A 17,701-nucleotide genomic window follows, 5' to 3' on the forward strand; every position below is an offset into this window, starting at 1 on the left:
AGAACATGGAAAAAACTACAAACCACAAACTACTTCCTGTTGTCTTCTTTGTGGCTTTTGCCATAGTAACATCCTGGTGTTGATCACGACTCGTGCGATGTGAAGACAGTGTCTCCATTACAGTTCTGCGAAATACATCGATTTGGATAGAGTTGAAAAACCACCTCATACCAGTGGGAGAACTTTTTATTGAAAAACATGGTTTGTTTTGTTTTGTTTTGTTTTTTTCCTAATCCGCCATGTTTCCATTAAGCAAATTTATTTTCGTCATTTCAGTTTCAGTAAAGAGGTATCAGTAAACAGGCTGATAGAAACCGTACACTCATAAGCATGATCTGATTATGAGCTACTCTCCCTTTAAAGGGACAGAGCGGCTGCTTTTCCTTACCGCTTAATTTGCTGAGTTTCACTTCCGAGGGACACTTTTGTTTTGTGCTTCAAATCATCTTTCCAAAAAGTGGCTCACCCATCAGTGTGTACTTCCTGTTCTGAGCCTGACAGTTTGTTCCGAGTGCTGATTCCTCGGTGCTGCTGTTTGAAAAACTGTCTCTGCTATGGGAAAAGCAAAAAGCCCTGAGCTGTTGAAATGTTGATGATTTGGCCTGTGCTGTGGTTCAGATCTGCATAATAAGATCGACAAAATAACTTGACAACACCTGCAGGGATACGCTGGCCGGTTTGCCAAGCTGTCCTGCCAAAACATTCTCCCACATGGCTACAATTTGTAGGTCCACTGTTTCTGTGTTCTGGCATTTCATTGTAAATCTTGAGAAGAAGAAAAAAGTAATTCCCTTCATATAATTTGGATGTTAATATGTCAAGCCAGACGCTGTTTGGTGCTACAAAAATCACGTTTTTCTGCAGGTTTACAGAAAAACATGATTTCAGGGATGCTTCTTTCCCTCTTCTATTCCTGTCTTTGTCTTTCCCTTTAAAGCTTTCTCCACCTTTTTCCACTTTCTTTTTTTCTTTTGTTTTTGTCTCTGGTTGTGTTACATTTGAAATAAACCCAAAGAAATTTATAACAAAGTTTCTTATATGCATACATATAATGGAGGATGATGGCAGAAGCTGTAAGGCTCTACTTGTGAATTCATCCGCCATATTTTTGAGGACTGGAAGGTCTTCCAATAACCAATAAACACCAACTATAAAGTCTTTTTAAAAAGCAATCATTAAAAAAAAACTAAAATAAATGAACAATGCTAAGCCTGATGGGGGCACAGGTAAAACCTGGTGGCCCGCCAAGCTTATAATACACCGAGGGAAACCCTGTGATGGCAGGTTTTGACGCATCCCTGGGCCAGTAGCTCGATGTGGTTGCCAAAACAATACTACAACTTCATAATTTTCAAATATTTGAGTAGTTTATATTTATAAACATCACAAAGTGTTACTACAACTCACCTACATATGAGTCAATGACTCTTATGTGCAGTGTAATGTCTGCAAAACAAAACAAAATGATAAAAAAAATATATATCAAAATGGAAACATTTGTGGAGCTCCTTGAGAAATTGAAGTGTTTAGTAGCCAGTATCCCTGGGTGCTGCCCCTGTCAGCTCTTTTAAAGTCTGGCCCAGGTGATGAGGTTATATAAGTATGAGTAGTTTTGCAAGGCAATGTGTTTGTTTCATTTTAAAATCTTCTTTCAGTTTGTTGGGTAGTGGATTAAAAATACCACATGATTTATGTCACCTTTACTCCAGGAGAATCTTTCAGCTGTGGCTAAAACAAAAACAACTAAATAAACAGCCAACAGCAACGCTGAAGCGTGTGGAACAAACACAGTTCTACGCAGCGATAAGTGAGATGACATTTCACTGGCTGGAGACGCAGCTGACAGGCGTTTGTTTTCAATTACCGACAGGACGGCTCTTTTAAAACAGCTCTGACGGCCAATCAGCGATTATCAGCAGGCAGCTGAGAGAAGTGCTCTGCTTTTTGAAGAGCAGTTGGGGGCGAGGTAAAAAAAAAAAAAAAAAAATCTCAGCTGAGTGAGTTTTTCCCACCGAGGTTTATGTGGTCCGTTGCTACTGTGCTGCCGCAGCTGAGGGCGGGGGAAGCTGGACGGTCCGGGTTTGTTGCCGGGTGGCCATCGAGCAACATGTCTGGTATGTTCTCCTCTGGGGCCGTCGGTGTGTCTTGTTGGAGTGAAGCTCTGCAGACTGCCTCTGCAACAGCTCCGCACGACACTCTGACTGTCGAAGGAGGTTTTTGTCATCGCCACAAGTTTGCTTTTTGTTTCACTACATAGATTTTCAACTTTAATCACTTGTAGTCATCAAAGTTGGCCTATAGGAAGTATTTTTCACTTCCTGTTGTCAAAAATACATAAAGGAAGTGTTTTTTGTTCTATTATTGTTAACATCGGGGAAATTTTACCCATGCGTACAATGCCCGAGAGCAAAAAGATGATTCTTTTATGAATCAAACTTGGATAATTTAGTGCAGTGTGACACAGCTGAGGTAAAAATAACAGAAACCCTGTTGAACAACTCAAAACCACTCTTCTCCTTTTTTGACGCTCTCTGTTTCGGCTATGCTACATGCTGACCCGTTGCCATAGCAACTGACAACAGCTCCACGAGGATTAAACACCAAAAAATATGCAAAGAACAAAACATTCAGTCAGTTACGGTATTATGTTTTCAGGCATGGTGTTTATTTTGTAATTATTGATAATGGTCTGAACACAGCGGTGGTGGATTAGCTAATTTAAACACCTGCTCTATTGATAATCTGTCAGAGAGTTGGCGTGTGGGTCGCCATTTTGTTTTTAAACTGAGCCGAAACGCACTGAATTCTGCAGATCATCTATATGTTAAGGTTGTCAAAGTCAAGCTAGCACAGCTACTTCCCTCTCCCCCGCTAGTTTTGTTTTTAAATTAAAACTTTTTCCTGACCTTATCTAGTTGTCATAGTGTTGACAATTAGTTGCAAAGCACAGAGTTCCTCTTTCTTTTACATAGCACCTGTATGTTTATGATTTAGCATGTTACGTTGACAACAATGGTGACTGGCAGGTTTTTGGGGGGTCAGGATCTTGCGCGTTTGACGTCACATTACATCGTGTCTATAAACAGTCATTGGAATGTAATGTTGTTTTGCTCACACTAAGGCAAAAAACTGACAGTAAAGAGAAAATTTCTGCAATATAAATGTAAAACACTGTTTTGATATGAAGCTCTTTGTTGTGTGTGCCCAGATAATATCTTTCCAGTCAGTCTGCCAAGATTTTGATTTCCTCTCCTTCGAATATACGTGGAGCAAAACAAGGAGAGATGTCAATAAAGAAAAGTCTTCAACCCGAAGACATTAAGCAAAACGGGCAGGAAAGACAAAAAAAAAAGGATAGCTTTTGTTCTTGTTTTTAAGTGGGGTTTATTTTTTATCTATTCTAGTTCTTTTTCTCGTCTAATTCTGACTTGCTCCCATTTTATGTTCCCACACTGAACAAATATATAATTGTGGCGACCACCACTGTTAGATTAATTTCTGTATTTGCAAAACTGAATTATTGAACAGTGCGTCGACTCAGTCGTGTGTTTAGTTTTCCACCGTTGAACTGAAATTGTCGTGGTCTTTGGCTGCCGACGGCAGCCTCTCGTTACTGTTTGCCTTCATTCTGTCAGCACAGTTTTGCTTTCAAAGCCTGACTGACTCCATTCCTGTTGCCTTTCAGCTGCTCTCTGTTAGTCATTGTCTCCATGTGTACGACAACCGGCTGCTTGTCTGGCCACCTTGCCAGATTATTGTCTCACTCCGGCTCGCCGTGCTGCCAGTCTATTGGATTCATGTGGTGTATTTCTTACACTGCCTGCCAGTTCCTGGCTGGAGCACGTTGGGATTGTTTTGCAATTATGTTTTTCGGTTCGTCATTTTACTTTTCTTACCTGCCTGTCAGGTAAGGGCTGCCTGCATTTGGTGCTCTCCCACAGGCGATACAAGAATAATAATATAGACCAGGCACATTTTATTTAATATGCTGGTGAAATTAATCTCCCCCTTTTAGACTTTTCCACATTTTGCCATGTTTCAAGCACAGACTGAATATATATTTGATTTGGGTTTCATATGAAAGACTAACTCGGAGGTTTGTTACAGAACAGTGAACATCATGAAGACCAAGGAGAACATCGGAATCGTCACACATGAAGACGTTTGCGGTAGGTTGGCACTATAATCTTTCACAGCAGCAGAGAGAACAGACTTTCATCACTTTTACCGTCAGTCTTTGCTTGAAGGAGCAGTATTATGTAAAATCGACTATTTTTGAGCTTTACACCATGCTGTAATGGTATCCCCTCCTCAAAAACAAACCTGGAGTGTTGCGTTGATTCTTTCGTGGAAGTTTGAGAAATCCTTTAATTTCCCATGGCAACCATTCAGCTGTCCAAAATGCCTGGGTAGATGTAGCTCTGCCTTCAAGGACCAGTCTCCTCCTCTGAGCTGCAGTTTCCAAGCTTCCAAACTTTTGCCTCACAGAGCACTCGGCTCCTTCACACTAGCCAGCAGCAATTAGCAAACACCTGGAGGAACTGCACATCTGCTGAGCTCTTTATGCTAGCTACTTCTCAGTTCAATGTTGGTGAAAACGTTGTTAGAGGGTGAATGTGTGATGACTTCCTGAATGCTTAGATTCAGAAGCATCAGGAGCTTCTTAAAGAGACAGACGCCCAATTTCAAGGCGTTAAATCAGGAAATAAACTTTTCTTTTCTGTCATATTTGATATATGGAGCATTTTTATAGCAACTGAAGTTAACATCGTTACTTGATTGTGCTATAAAATGGCTCTGTGTGTCCGGAAAACACAAAATACTAAACATTTAAACACGTAGCAGGTAAAATCTACCTTCTGAGATTCATGTGGAAACGTCAAAGTTTCAAAGAAAACATGGCCGCTCACTTAAAGCCCCGGTTATTAGACGTGAACTGTCGCACCACACGAGACCTCTCCTATATTGTGTTTCGGCGTTCACTTTCCAGAGTAGGTTTAACTGGAGAAAACCCCTGCAGATCAATGTGTTTACTGTATTGGTCCCTGAGCAGTGATTACCAAAGTGTTCAGCCACCCGGATAGAGAGATCAAACATCAACATGGATTCCTTTTCTTGCCAGAAGAGGAGTTCGATACCAAAGGCTCAGGGCACGTGACACTTTAATAACGACGCTTAGTCAACTCTTGTTTGAGGTCTCTAACGGAAAAGTTAGAGAAGATGATCAGAAAGGTTTGTTCACCTTAAAAAAATGAAGTTTTTCCCCCTCTAATGTTAACTTGTCCACTTGTTTCCTTCCGCATTCAGTCGGTGTAGGTTGGAGCTACCTCTAGAGTAGCTTGTTGTTTCTGCCTTTGTTGACCAGACTCACTGAAACAGCACAACAACAATCTCCTGGCAGTAATTAACAACCAACTAGCTGCTGAATGCTCCACTCTACTTCCACTTTCTGCACCAGCTGATCTCTGTGGCCGCCTGCCTGCGTGCGGTCAGATGGCGGGCAGGTGGAGAGCAGAAAACAGCCGCCTTCTGGAGGGGCAACACAATGCAATGATAGCTGTGAAAGTTTCAAAGGCTGCAGAAAACTTAACAATCGGCTTCCTTCAGAGGAGTAAACTTGTGACGTAAAATCAATGTAGTTTTGTTGAGCGCAATTCAACTCGGCCACTAGAATGTTCCCTTTTTTTAGTACTAAATGACATGAGATCTTCACTGTCATTTGTTGATGAAATAAAAAACCCAGACTGGACCAGAAGACATAAAGAAAATGTTAGCACTTATTAGCTTGTGTGGCTCTACTTGCTATTTGTGTTAGCCGTAGCTTTCAATAAACAGTGCGGACGCACTATTTGTCGGTGATTTTTAACAATCACAATTTTTTTTTATGTGCGCAAGCTGCAAAGCTCTTCTTCTTTTTTTTATCATTTTACAATAACTTTAATAATAAAAGACTTAGCCTGTGGAGCTACCATCATACCCTGTTTGGTTTACAGTGTACTCTCCGTATGACTCTCTCCCTGGAGAGGTTAGCTGGAATGCTAGCTACTTTTTTTTAGTATATATTTATTTTCTTTTATTATTTATTTATTTATTACTATTTTATTGTAATTTTAGGTGTTATTTGTTCCTCAAAACATTCACATTAAAATTAATGTTGCATAAATATTTTTATTCTCAACATAATTGCATCCTGGTACATGTAAACACTTTGAATGCAAAAATATCAATAAAAATATCAGAGACGTGACGCGGCACACAAAAGAAAATCCAGAAGACACACACATTGTGGTAAAACCTGAGCCCCAGTTCAGTCATGCAGACCATTTCCACCTCAGCCCTCACACACACACACACACACACACACACACACACACTCAGCTCTTGGCTTATTGAGGTCAGACTGTGTGTGTGTGTGTGTGTGTGTGTGTGTGTGTGTGTGTGTGTGTGTGTGTGTGTGTGCGTGCACACTCACAGCACGGACCCATGGCTCTGCTCGTTTGCGGCGCGTGTCGGCATGCGACCGCCGGTCCATCAGTCATGATTGGATCCCTGCTCCGCTGCGGGCCAGAGCCTTCATTTCCAGGTGACCCTCTGGGAAGAATCATGGCAGTGATGGAGTGAGGGGTGCTCAACGATATGCGTGTGTGTGTGTGTGACAAAATGAAAGACTGCTCACTGAAGTGGTCATTGTTGCGGGTGGCAACATCTGCTCATCTGGAATAAACCCAGTCAACCCCATCAGATGGCCCTGGTTTGATTCCAAAATGAGCTTTTTCAAAAAAAAAAAAAAATGTTTTTACATTATTTTAATTTTATAGTGGCTCTCAAAAATCTATATGCCGCTGTTTTTCTCTACAGATTTTTGTGATGTAAAATATTTTTGATTATAATATTTTAAAGATATATCCCTGTGGATTCAACTAAAAAAATACACAAAAAATAATAAAAAGCTGTTGTCAACAGGTTCTAAGCCCCACCCACCAAGTCTCTCCATCACCCATCCCGCCTGCTGCGTTTCCATCATGAATGTTGACAAAACTTTGTAGATATTCTGCTAACATTTCAGTAACACATTTTTACAATTGCAGTGTTTCGGTTAAATAAGAGACACAATTAAAATGACACTTGAACAAGTTTGTTTACAGGACAGGTCATTGGAAAATATGCCCCGCCCTCATCCTGCTTCCTGTTGTCATCTTTGTCATTTCCGTCGGTAGCGACGTCCGGTTGTTGATCATATGAATTGTGTGACGGGAAATTATAGTTTTGTAAAATGCACCAATTTCTGTTCAGTCGAAGCATTTTTGTTTTGTTAGAATTGGTGTGTTTCCATTAGGTGATTCTCGTAATTGTGTAGTTTTACAGTTAATTGAAAGCAGCTACTTTGTCTGTTGGCATGTGGACTGAGTTGGAATTTTCCAGGACAGTTCTTATTCCTTAAAGGTTGTTGCCTTTAAAGCAGAAACCCTGCTTAGCGTTTTTAGCTGAAAACATCCTTCAATTCAATTTAAACACTCAGTTCTTTGGCAATTTTTTTCAGTAGGAGTCAATCAACACTCCACATCTTGACTTGGTAACATTTGCTCGCAAAAGATCTCCAAGTTGATCAGATTGCTAGAACATTTCTTCACATATAAAAAACATTATTCAAATCTGCTGCTCTTGAGTTGCCTCAGCAAAACATGTTAGTAGGTTTTTTTTTTTCTCAATATTTTCTCTATTGACTTATTTTTGAATTTCACTTTAATTGCACTATGTAAAAAAAAAAAACTTATCAAAGTGTTTTACATTACAAAAGAAGGCATATAATAAAATTGTGAAACCTGTTTTTTTATTGCAATATTACTGGAAATGCTTCTATTTACATAGTTTTGTATAGTATAGCATCTCTGCAATCACCAGCTGCTCACAGTGACTCATTCTACCGTGTGTGTGTGTGTTTGTGTGTGTGTGTCAGTCATCTTACAGTTTTAGAGAAACAAATGACATTCACTGTAATTGTAAGATGAGAAGAGCATCCACTAATGGGCCTGGTTAGAGGTTACGTTTTGTTGTATTACTGAGAGTTTTATTGTGTTTACATCCAGAATTAAAGGCTAAGAGTCCCTGCCACATTCTCACAATCCACTCATTCCAATCTCTACGTTTCTTTGCATTCCATATGGGAATTTCTTTTTTTCTCTCTCTTTTTGGTGTTACCTCAGGATCAGCACATACACGCACACAAAAATGCAGCTACTTCCTCTCGTTTGAATTCTTGCACCCTTGACAACACGAACATCACTGAAACATGAAGTGTGAGTCAGATTCAACTGTGTTTATGTCTGAATGGAACATCAAATCTGGAACCAAAGGAAACCCGTTCCTCCATCGTGACAGGAATCCTTCATCCTGATGACTCTTTAATTGGCTTTGTAGCGATAATTAACAAAAAATTCAGACAAGTTCAACAACTGAACTTTTTGTTGATAAGTAAAGCAGGAGAAGTTGCCAAAAGCTTTCAGATAACAAGCAGCCATGTTTTGACTGGTGTCTCTTGTCTTGCAGTGGGGAGATTTGTTTCAGCACACTCAGGCTGTAGTTCTTCCAAAAATAAACACAGTTTCAAACATCCAAAGAGATCTTCTGCATAAAAGGTAAAAGGCTATAGCAAAGCTTATTTTCATGGAAAATTGAGATTTTGAAGTCTTACATTATGTATATAAATTAACAAATCGGGAGATAAATGTGACCCCAGTTTAAACCTGAGAAGAAGACCCTACCAAAGGGGTGGAACAACAGTGGGAGGGTGTGTGTGTGTGTGTGTGAGAGACTGTGTGCATGTGACCGACTGTGCCTTGTTGGTCAAACAGGAAATCCATTATATCAGCCTGCACAGATCAAGTCGCACACAGACACAGATTAATGTGGCTAATGTGTGCACATTAGGGCCATTACTGGAAATGTTATCGTTTTCATCCGCGGCAGCTCCAGCTGCCTTGCGCCCGGGCTGCTGCGACGCCTAGTTTTGAAAAATCCAGAGTGCTTTAAATCATCCGAGGGCGGCCGAGCCTTTCCAGCAGAACCGCAGCAAAAAAACAAAAAAACAAAAACATAAACAAAAAAACCCAATTTCAGCGACGGCGGTAAGGAAGGAGAGAGAGAGAGGCGGCGCTGCCCAAAACTCACTCTGATGGTGAAAAGCGAAAGCATCTAATTGGCTTGAGTTGCACACCGACGTGAGAGTAGACAACACCAGATGGTATGTTTCTCTTTTCTTTTTTTTCTCAGTTAAAAGGTGTTAATTGACTCCATGCTGATTGGAGTTGTCTGTCACTTTTTTTTATTTAGAACCTCAAACATGCCATCAAAGTTACAACACAAAATACTAGATTGTTTTTTTATTTTTCTATTTTATTATCTCAGGTTTTCAAGCCAAGAGTCTTCACTTCACATGAAGCAGAAGCATCTGTTCCTTCTGCTGAGACGACCGTCACAAACAGGAGCTATGATAAGAAGATTAAAAATGTTTTCAGAATCAAATCTCTGGTCATTGATTAACACATATAAAACACAATGAATACCATATTTTATTTCAGCTTTGTAAAATATTTTTAAAAAGTTGCACAGTTATTGTCATGGTTGATTCCTGAGGGGAAAAAAAGATTTAGGAACTGTGAAGGAAATGGCAGATCCTGTCTCGGCTTCCTAGCTTGTTTCTGTTGGGCAGACTGCTCTCTCAAGTGATTGTAAAGAGCCTGTCTGTGGTCTGATGTCACAGACTTTACCACAGAAACTAGTGTTCAAATAATAACTAGTATAAAAACTGAGGTGCGTTCAGAAGCCAGTCCTCACCGGCTCAATAGAAGAACCAGAACTGAGAAGAAAAATGCTTTGACTTCAATCTGCAGCTCTCTGCTGAGACTGAAAAGCTCGTCACATGTTCTATTCCTTTTGATTTTCTTTTTATTATTGCTCGGATGGGCTGCACAGACTGAGATGGAAAACAACAGACAGAGTCAGTTGGTTCCTACAGTCCAAATCTAAAGTATCAACCTACTGCACTGATTCTGCTTCCAGCTGCTGATTTGTGTGTTAAATGGCGAAGGGAAAGAAACCAGGCAAGTGATCTGGTGTAGATGAACGTTTGGATATTCAAATGAATTCCTCTGATTGCAGAACTTGTCATATGTGACTGCAGTCTGTGTTTATCAAATGAATGAAATGTCACAGTCATTTCCTGTTGTGCTGCATCTTATAACCTACACTCTAAAGAGTGTTGAGTTAAAACTGATGCAATTTGTGTTGGTTTGCTAATAATATTTTGCTATTTTGACTCACTGAATCGTGTATGGTGTCCATCAGGGGTCAGCCCTCGGTCCCACTCGGTTTACCCTGTACGTTCTCCCTATTGAGATCATAATAAATCACTACAGGACTTCCTTTCACTGCTATGCAGATGACATTCAAGACTCCATCTTGCCATTGACTCATCATCCTCACTCTTCAATCTCACCACTTGTCTTGAGGAGGTAAAAACCTGGATGAACGCCAATCTTCTTGAATTAAACCCCTCAAAAACAGAACCTTCCACATCAGACCCACTCATCATTTTCCACCATGACGTTCTCTGACCACAGCATTCCCCCTTTTCCTCCACGGTCATAAGTCTTGGTGTAAGATTGTGTTCTCCTCTCAGATTTGAAACTTATATTAAATACTTCTGCCAGGCCTCCCTCTTCCATCTCAAGAACATCTCTAAATTCTGTCCATCACGTTCCTTTTCAGATGTTGGTCAGTTTGGCCAGAATAATTTAATAAATAAAATCAGCATGTGAGAACAAATCTTTGTATTTTTTCAGGTTAACTTTGTTGGAAAATTTAAATCTGTTTGACTGTCTGAAACATTTAAGTCCAATTAAATAAGCAAAATAAAAATAAAAGATCTGGAAAAGAAAAAATGCTTGTTCATGGTACTGTTAGCATTAGCTTACACTTATTTAGCAGGTAACACACCACTTCCATCTTAAGTGAGGACACTTTAATCTGAATTCGTTAACAACCCGTTGACTTTGTTACACATAATTTTAGCATTTTCTCCTTTCATCCGGTGAATGAGGCTCAGAACAGTTTTATCAAACCACTGGATAAAAACATCCGTCTGTTCCATCTAGTCTCACCTATCACTCTTGGTCAGTCTTTTTTACCCATTGTTTGGTTGAAATGACCTAATATCAGTTCAAACCACATAAACCCAATAATAACCCATCACCTTCCCTGGTTTTGGCAGATACTTTCTGTACCTCTGTGATTCTATTGTGTTCAACATGTAACAATTTGACAAATGAATTTAATTAAAAAGTTGGCAATACACAGTTGATGTGCTGCTGAAATCCAAGCACTGCTTGTTGAAACTGGTTATAATTCAGTTTCCTTTGTTCACGTCGGACGAAACAAAAGCTTTGCATCAAAATGCCAAATCTTAAGTGCCATTATGATGCTTTTTCTTTCCTTCTGTTAAATGTGGTGCTCTGCCCTTTGTTGTGTGGACCGTTTTGAATTTTGAAAAATAGTTTGACATTTTCAGTGGATATATTTTTCTGCCTTTCTTTTTTCACGCAAAGTTATTTGGTTTGAACCCGGACCAGCGAGTCCATTTGCTTACAGGGAGAATCAGAGAAAAACAGGGAATTAAGTGAACAATTGTGTTGACTGTTTAAATCAGAGGAGGGAAACTTCAGGTTTCCACCAAGATGCACACAAAAATCCTTTGTTAGTTTGACTTTATTTGCCATTTTTTTAACAATAAAAATTGCTTATATGTAGTGATTGTTCCTTTGGGTATGTGAATGTGCATTTGATTGATGGGTGGTGTGCAGAAAATGTCTTGAAATGAAAACTATTTTTATTTCAAAATGTCTAGTCCAAAAGTCCTCCTCATTGCAGTTTCACTGACCAAAGATTTTTAGTTGAAAAACCTTGGATTTTAACCGTTTTTTCCAAAACAATGTTAAGAGTACAGCAAAACATTTAGAGCAGGTTGTTGGAACCGACGACGGTGTAACATAGAACAGAGATGTATTCATATAAAGTTACTTAAAACATTAACATTTACATACATTTATTTAGCTTGATATAAGATTTCATCGACTTCTTGGAATACCAGCCCACAGAATGATTCTTTATAGGAGGATATGAGATACAGAACCTGGTGGCAGCCTTTTGCAGTACTGCTGCCAACACTACGTGCCAACATTCAGCCCATCTACCTCAACCATGACAGTGATTTTTTTAGTCACATGCTGGTTATTTTGTCGAGTATAAGGCCAAAGGCATGACAGTGGCAGTCATATCAAACACGGCTCCATCCTGACTCTGCTGGTTCTGAAAAGGTCAGCTCATAATTCCTGCCACGTCCGTTCTATTTTTGGAGCTTGGTGTCATTTGCCACCAAGTGGTTGGTGTTCTAGAAAGTTTTAGGGCGAGGGTGCTGAGCTTATATTAAAAATAAAAAAATAAATAAAAAAAACTTTTCCAAGATTTCATACTCTTTAAATAAAAGCTGCTGAGAAGCCAGTGGCAGCGCTGACCTGTAGCTGTTCTGTTTTCAGGTTACCTTCACTAGAACAACTCTGGTCTAATGGAGTCTGGAGAGAAAGTAAAACATGATTCCAGTCGTCAGCAGCCCATTGCCTTAATGCAGTGGTTCTTAACCTTTTTTAAGGTACCGAACCCACCAGTTTCATACGCGCGTTCACCGAACCCTTCTTATTCCTCTAGCCCCCCTTCCCCCTCCCGACACACAAAATACTTTGCAGTATTCTGATTTAGTAATGTAATTATATTAGCTGTGTTACCACCCCCACGCCACTAGAGGCAGTACCAACCCAGAGAAGATGCGACTAAGGAGCAGATTTAGACTATAGAATTTGGTAAAACTGTGAGCTTTGCTGAAGTAATTAAAGGTAAAAGTTCAAATCCATGCTGAGAGTGGAACGCCTTCAATCAGTGCTCCTCCACAGCATCTTTTTTAAGGTGCTGTGGAGGAAGTGCCATCACTTCCTCTGCAGCAAGTGATGGCAAAGCGGGGCGTCATCACGACTTTACACAGTGTGTCTTTACCTCCGCAGCAGAGGCTCCACCGAACCCCTGAGACCGACTCATCGAACCCCTGGGGTTCGATCGAACCCAGGTTAAGAACCACTGCCTTAATGGGAATGGAGTTTCCCCACAGTGGTGGTCGAGATAACCTAATCTGAGACTGAGTCCAAACCAGTGACAGGCCATTTTTAAAACCAGCGGTGCAATCACAATAATGTAGAGAAGCAAAGTTTTTAAAGCTAAAAGTATGATTGCATTGAATGCAGACAGGGATTTCACATTGTAGATGCTTTATATTCTTCCATAGCGTGCAGAGTTCACACTGGTTAAAGCAGATTTCTGTTCACACACTTAACAACTGCATCCACTGCAAAAACACAAAATCTTACCAAGTATTTTTTTTTTGTTTAGTTTCTAGTGCAAAATTCTTGTTACACTTGAAATAAGACAAAGCCTACAAATAACTTGTCAGCAAGACCTCGGAGCTGGTTTTCAGTCAATAAGTCCTTAATATTGATGAAAAAGTTTTTTGTAGAGTGCACTGAGGAATCACTGACTACATCATGTTTATCCAACTCAAGGCCCAGATTTGGCCCGCCGTGTCCGAACTGCGGCTCTGTAGACTCTATAGAGGCTCAAAGACGGAACTGTAATGTAACAGTTGCGAGTTTAAACTTTATTTTATTAGTCAAATCAAATTAGCTTTTATTTATATAGTGCCAAATTACATCAATGTGAAAATATTTAAAAAATTACTTAACTTTAAGAGGTACTCATTGAGTGCAGAAAAGGCTGTAATTTTTTTTTTTTTAGCAGTTTGTTAATGTGTATTTTTATCAGTGAATTCTGCCACAGCTGGCCCTTTAAATGAAGGATTTCCCAACCAGTTATTAGGTTTAAGAGGAAATCACTTTTTCTCACTGGTTACTTTTAGGTTTGAATTTTTTTTTCTACATTATCAACACCATTTCAAAAAGACATTTTGTGTTTACAAGTGTTGACTTTGACTAAGATTTAAATTGGTTTGATATCTTGATATTCTGAGACACTGAAGAGTGACAAACATCCAAAGAATAGGAAATCAGAAGCCTGCAAACCCTTTTACAACCCACTATAGTCAGTAGAACGGTCAGTTAAGCTTAGACCTTTATATCACTGGTGTTAAATAACAAACTGATCACTGTTATTGCTGCTGTTGGCTGGTGGGCCTCACAGGAAGTGGGACCCGATTTAAATTCTGTTCAGGGCCACCGTACCTGTGCAATCTTGCTCCGACTCTGTTATTTATGAAACTGACTGAAATCCAAAACAGTGCTGATGGTCACACTTTAGAGCTATGAATATTTGAGTATTGGAAGAAAAATAAACTTCAGACCTCATGTGAACCCCAGTTCCTTTAGACTGCAGTTCTACCTATTGGGAACTGAAAGGGCAGAAAAGTGAACTGGAACATGTCAGACATGCTGTCGGTCAAAAACTGGCCTCCTACCGCTTCGTCCTTGGGAGACTGACCCGTCCTCCACCAGGCCACTGTGAGTCACTCGTCTTTTCCCTCCATGGGTGGTGCTCTGCTTTGTTAGCTAGCAGAAGGAAAACAACAGTCTTTGCATCTGCTTTCCTCTCCATCTGTCCCAACTGTTCTCTCTCATCTTTATTTTCCACTTCTCTCTCGCTCTCTTAAAGTTGTTCATTATTGTTATTCATCCCTGATAGAGACTGACTGAACTCAAGCTCCCCACTCTAGGTCACATCTGGCTGCAAGACAGCTTACATTTGGGCTTATGGTCTATTATGTTCCACATCTGGCCACCCAGTGGAACAACATAAAAAAATAAAACAGCCTGATCATTTCTCCAGCTAACATATTGTTCCAAATGCATTAAAGGGCCAGTGGTATGTGTTTTCCAGGCACATATAGTGCTATTTTGTAGCACAATGAGGAGACGGTGTTAACTTAAGTTGTTTTGAAAAAATGCTATACATATCAAATGTCACTTAAAATTAATTTAACACCTTGAAATTTGGCACGTCTCTTTAAAAACTCCTGCTCTTTCTGAAACTCCACCTTCAGAAAGCCATCACAACATGACTCCTCGATTTACCGTTTAACAACATTTTTATAAGAGAAGTAGCTCTTATAATGAACTCAGCAGATGTCCAGTTCCATCAGGTGTTTGCTAATTGCTGCTGGCTAGTCTGAAGGAGCTGTTTGAGTTCTGCTCTGTGAGGCAGAAGCTCAGAAACTTGGAAAATGCAGCTCCAAGGCTGAGCTTCATCCTTGAAGGCGGAGCTAGGTCCATCCAGGCGTTTTGCATAGCTGGATAGTTGCTATGGGAGATTAAATGATTTCTCAAGCACGCAGGAAAAAATCAAAGCAACACTCCAAGTATGTTTTTGATGAGGGAATAGCATTTCAACATGATGTAAAGCAAAACAAAAAAAAAGTCAATTTTACACTATACTGCCTCTTCAACATTCTTCCCATCATGACTTAAAGCTGTCCGTTTTCAGCACCGCTGAGCTGCTCCGATTGAAATCCACTCCCCAGCAGTTTCTCCTCCGTCTTCACACAGGCACCGTTCAGCAGTTCTCAACTAACTGAAGTATGGACGGATGTCAGGCTGTGATTTCTGTCCCCAGGCGTACTCAATCTGGCACGGCAGAGCACTTAAGCTATCCATTTTCCCACTTTTTCCCAGTTCACGCCGGTAGCTATTGCCTGTTTGTAGACGCTCCTGGCAGGCTGATCATGTGTGGCTCTGTGAACTCTGCATAGGCGCTGCAGAGCTGGCCGTATCTCATCTGTCTGCTGCTGCAGCAGGTTAGCGGCGACGTCATGAAGCTGCTATTTTCAGTCCATGAAAACATCCACATCAGTGTCAGTACATTAACCCTCAGTGACCGGGACCTGGGGCACCGCTGGCAGAATGGAGCCAGGAGTATTTATTATGTTTGCCATCATATTTATCATAGAAATGTGTGTTTAAGAGGTGATAATTCTAAGGAAGGGCATATTTAATAGAAATGAGTCAATCGAGGATAGAGTAAATACACAGTAAACAGATAAGTGTCAAAATATGTCTCAACACATGACGTTCTAATCCGTTTACTCGATGAAGCGTGGATTTTCGTCCGCTCATTTTTCTTGTCCAGTGAGTTGTAGATGGTGCAGCATTCAGTTCTTTGTCGTTCCAATGCTGCCACTGCATGGCGAACTGAAGAACTGCAGGCGCTTTTCTAACTACTTCCTTTGCACATCTTTCCCAATGGAAATCATTAAGTCTATTCAGGAAGACGGCTTGAAAAAATTAGACCAACACATACATTCTTGAGGTTTTTACAGTGCTTTGCATTCATAACACTTTTAACTTTTTCAGATTTTTATAAGTTGAAACCATAAAATTTAAGGGAGTTTTTATGTAATGGTTCAAAATATAATTTTAAATGTCTGCAAGTGAAAATATGAAGGGTGTGATATGTTAATACTGTTAAAAACATGTATAAATTCACTGAATTTTTTTCTTACTAGGACATTATTAATAGTTTTAATTGCTACTTATCAGAATAATTATGAGATTTATAATCTAGAGCATTTAGCCCCATTGCTTTTAGTCTTAAACACAACTCTGTTCATCAACTCTTGGATCAACACAGTTGAAATGAACGACTCATTGCCAAGCCTCTGCTGTGCTGAATCAGTAAATGCTGATGAGGGAATCCGGTCATTTGATTCAGGGTTGTTCACAGGTCAGTTCCACATGTGGTCATGTAAACGGTGATGTTGAAGGACAGAACATTGCTTCTGCCAATGGCAATGAAATGCATTTTCAAAATTTATTGAAATGCAACAATATACAAGTAAGATCTTTGCACATTTGGAAAAACAAACATTTAAGTGCTTTGATGCCCATTTAATGCTACAGGAAGTTTTATCGCTTTTATACCGAGCTACGTTCAGAGGGAAAGATTAGCGAGACGCTTCCCATTTACCATGGAAGTCAGAGGTCAGATCTCAGAATGCCGCTACGCTCAGGTTAGCTGTGTTCTAGTTGGACAGTGGAAAACCAGCAGGTCATGCTAGTTGTTTTGCTCTTACTTGCACAGGAACTAAGAAAGCTACTAATATATAGCTAAACTTTAATTACAAACAGATTTTTAAGGTGAAAACCTTTGAATGTCCCAATTTCAAAGTTAATTTTCTTAATTATGAAACTCAAACTCTGACTTCCAGCAGCAAATGAAACCATTATCCTGTCTGTGTAGCGTGAGTATTAGAGCTGATTACACATTGACAAACAGCTTTGCTCAAGTAATTCAGCCTAATCATGATAACAGTGCTATTTATCTTCAGTTGTGTCTTAGCCCTAGCTTGGCTTTAGACATGAAAAGAGGATGCTAGCTTGGTAAGCGATACCATGCTAATTATTGGATTGTGTTTACTTTTGCTTAGAAATGATACAACAAGATTTAAAGTCTGGGTGGGAAACGTTTGTGCATTGATTGAAACTAAAGGCACTCAGAAAAAAAAAGAAACTTTTTGGAAAATCTTGACATTCTTAAGGATGTTAGCGGTCTGTAGCGGAGGCTAAAGCTATACCAACAAATTACCTTTTTTCTAAGT

General features: G+C 39.8%; 1 long non-coding RNA gene across 1 annotated transcript; it reads left to right on the forward strand.

Annotated features, from left to right (window-relative positions):
• The first annotated feature begins 4,601 nt into the window (after positions 1–4,601).
• Positions 4,602–17,609, forward strand: LOC106945649 (uncharacterized). Its single transcript, XR_001424608.1, has 3 exons — positions 4,602–4,616; positions 13,306–13,309; positions 17,272–17,609. It is a non-coding gene; the product is annotated as an uncharacterized LOC106945649 (long non-coding RNA).
• The last annotated feature ends 92 nt before the right edge of the window (positions 17,610–17,701 follow it).

This window comes from Poecilia latipinna, unplaced genomic scaffold (genome assembly GCF_001443285.1).
Source record: "Poecilia latipinna isolate Pla-1442-1.1 unplaced genomic scaffold, P_latipinna-1.0 Scaffold154, whole genome shotgun sequence".
Lineage (NCBI taxonomy): Eukaryota > Metazoa > Chordata > Actinopteri > Cyprinodontiformes > Poeciliidae > Poecilia > Poecilia latipinna.